The sequence below is a fragment of the Heterodontus francisci genome, chromosome 50 (genome assembly GCF_036365525.1).
Source record: "Heterodontus francisci isolate sHetFra1 chromosome 50, sHetFra1.hap1, whole genome shotgun sequence".
NCBI lineage: Eukaryota > Metazoa > Chordata > Chondrichthyes > Heterodontiformes > Heterodontidae > Heterodontus > Heterodontus francisci.
Genome location: NC_090420.1, coordinates 4,376,480 through 4,379,770, shown reverse-complemented (window position 1 = coordinate 4,379,770; position 3,291 = coordinate 4,376,480). Strand labels below are relative to the sequence as shown.

Here is a 3,291-nt window from a genome sequence, read left to right as displayed (position 1 = left end):
CCTTACTTAACTCAAACCTCTCTAAATGTCCATTGATATTTTCCCTGATTACCATTTCTGAAACCCTACACAGCATTGATGTTAAATTAACTGGCATGGAGTTGCTTGGACTGTCCTTGCACCCTTTCTTGAATCTGGGTGTTATTTGCCACTCTCCAATCCCCTTACCTGGGGATGATTGGAAGATTATGGCAAGCACTTCCTGGAGGGTGTCTGGAGCGGTGGCAGACCTGCAAGGAATCAACTACCGGGGAGTGAATAAAGTGAGACCCAGGCTCGCGGCCTTCAGCTGCCTGGACGGGGGTCGGAGAGGCAGCGGATCCAGCGAGGAACCACAATTCAGGGAGAATGAGAAGGTCCTTGTGAGGGGACAGAGAAGATTAAGTTGCGGGTTTATCAGTTTATAAACACGTGCAGAGCCAAGGAACGGTGCCGGGGAAGATCCAATAATAGAAAGCTGCAATCGGTTGTCAGGCAGGAGTGATTAAATGACAGAAGAGATGATAGTGCAAAGCAAATAAAAGGGGAACAAAAAGTAGCATTTGTTAAGCATAAACACCAGGAGTGGGGATCGACCCCACGCAGACATTCGTCTATTGGATCTTGAAACCAACGCCTTAACCACTCGGCCACCCTGGTACATTAGCCAAATAATGAAAATGAAATTTAATGTGATCCGGGTGCCATCTAGCCTTTTCCAAAATCCAATTGTGAAGCCTCTCCCATGCTAAATTGGACCCTTCATCATCTTATCAACCTCAATCAGATCACCCCTCAGTCTAGGTTTCTCTAAGGTGCAGGGTCCCAACTCTTTTAGTCTAACTTGATAACGAAGATGTCTTATGCTGGGAATTAGTTTAATGTCTCTCCTCTGTACCCTTTCCAAGGCCTCAATATCACCCATCATGTGAGGAGACCAAGACTGGATACAATATTCCAAGTGAGTCCTGACCAAGGTTTCATAAAAGGACAAATGGGGGACATCTCAGATACTGAAGGAGTCCGTGTCCAGAAGCAGCAAGACCTGGACAACGTTCAGGCTTGGGCTGCTAAGTGGCAAGTAACAGTCACACCACATAAGTACCAGGCAATGACCATCTCCAACAAGAGAGAATGTAACCATTTCCCTTTGACGTTCAACAGCATTACCATCGCTGAATCCCCCCACCATCAACATCCTGGGGGTTACCATTGACAGAAGCTTAACTGGACCATTCATATAAATACTGTGGCTACAAGGGTAAAACAGATAGTGGGAATTCTGCAATGAGTAACTCAGCTCAAGGCACTAGGTGAAATGCTCATTTAGGAGAGCTGGAGAAATGGACTGGTCAGGTGGGCAGAAAAGTGGCAAATTAAATTCAACTTGGAGAAGTGTGAGGTGATGCATTTGGTGAGGTCAAACACGGCAAAGGAATACACAATTAATGGGTGAATGCTGATAGGTGTCGAGGAAGTGAGAGACCTTGAAGTGAATGTCCACAAATCCCTGAAAGTAGCAAGACAGGTTGATAAGTTGGTTGAGAAGGCTTATGGAATCCTTTCCTTTATTAGCCGATGTATAGAATATAAGAAAAGGGAGGTTATGCTGGTACTGTATCAATCATTAGTTAGGCCACAACTTGAGTTCTGTGTGCAGTTCTGGTCACCTCATTACAGAAATGATGAAATTGCACGAGAGAGGTTACAGAGGAGATTTACGAGGATGTTGCTAGGACTGGAAAAATGCAGCTATGAGGAAAGATTGGATAGACTGGGGTTGTTCTCCTTGGAACAGAGGAGGCTGATGGGAGATTTGATTGAAACGTACAAAATTGTGAGGGGCCTGGATAGAATGGATGGGAAGGGTCTATTTACCATAACGGAGAGGTCAGTGATGAGGGGGCATAGATTTAAAGTGATTTGTCGAAAGATTAGAGGGAAGATGAGGAAATGTTTTTTTCACCCAGAGGGTGTGAAGGGTCTGGAACTCACTGCCTGTGAGGGGAGTTGAGGCAGAAACCCTCAACTCATTTAAAAGGAGTCTGGAGATGCACCTCAAGTGCCTGAACCTGCAGGGTTACGGACCAAATGCTGGAAAATGGGATTCGGCTGGGTGGCTCATTTTTGACCTTCCTGTGCTGTAAACTTTCTATGTTCTATGTTTTATGATTCTTTGCAGAAACGATTCTGTGATTCTTGACTCTCTAAAACTTGTCCACCACCTACAAGGCACAAGCCAGGATGAGTACAGCTCCAACAACACTCTAGAAACTCAACAATATTCAGGACAAAGTAGCCCACTGGATTGTCACCCCATTCACCACATTAAACATTCACTCCCTTCACCACTGACGCACAGTGGCAGCAGTGTGTACCATCTACCAGATGCACTGCAGCAACTCGCGAAGGCTCCTTTGACGGCAACTTCCAAACCGAAGACCTCCACCACCTTGAAGGACAAGGGCAGCAGATGCATGGAACCACCACCATCTGAAAGTTCCTCTCCAAGTACACACCATCTGATCTGCAGATATATCGCTGTTCATTCACTGATGTTGGGTCAAAATCCTGGATCTCCCTTCCTACCAGCACTGTGGGTGTACCTACACCACATGGAGTGCAGTAATTCAAGTAGGCAGCTCACCGCCACCTTGTCAAGGACAATTAGGGATGGATAACAAATTCTGGACTTGCCAGCGGCGCTCACATCCCATGAAAGAATATGCCTCATCTTGTACTCAATTGTCATCTGAATGCAGCCCAATACCCTTATTGCTCCAGCTATCACTTCACAGCATTGCTGCTGTACCTTTAGAGATCTGTGCACTGGAACATCCAGATCTCGGCTCAAAATTATTTTCTTTTTCCACCTACTTTCATGTTTTTCCCTGAAGGGTGTATGAATGTTGAGCATTCGCCCTGTCCACATGAATAACACTGCACTTACCCAAATTAAACATCATTTACCATTCATGAACCCAATCTCCCAACACATTAAGATCAGCCTGAAACAGTCGAGCATCGTCTACAGTCTGAACACTCGCACAGATCTTTGAATCATCTGTAAATTTACAGATCGTGTTCCTGACACCTGCATCCTGATCATTGATCAAATAGTAAAGAGCGACAGTCCCAACACCGATCCCTGTGGGACACCACTGCTGACCAGTTTCCAAACAGATCCAGATCCATCTGTAACGACTTTCTGCCTACGTCCTGCCAGTTAGTTCCCAATTCAGATCAATATATTACCACTGATACCAGGCACTTTCACCTTGCAGAGAAGCCTCTTGAGTGGAACTTGATCAA

At 45.5% G+C, this 3,291-nt stretch overlaps 1 non-coding gene across 1 annotated transcript; it reads right to left on the bottom strand.

The window, feature by feature from the left end:
- Window positions 1–556: 556 nt before the first annotated feature.
- Window positions 557–639, bottom strand: trnal-caa (transfer RNA leucine (anticodon CAA)). The gene has a single exon. It is a non-coding gene; the product is annotated as a tRNA-Leu (tRNA).
- Window positions 640–3,291: the final 2,652 nt, after the last annotated feature.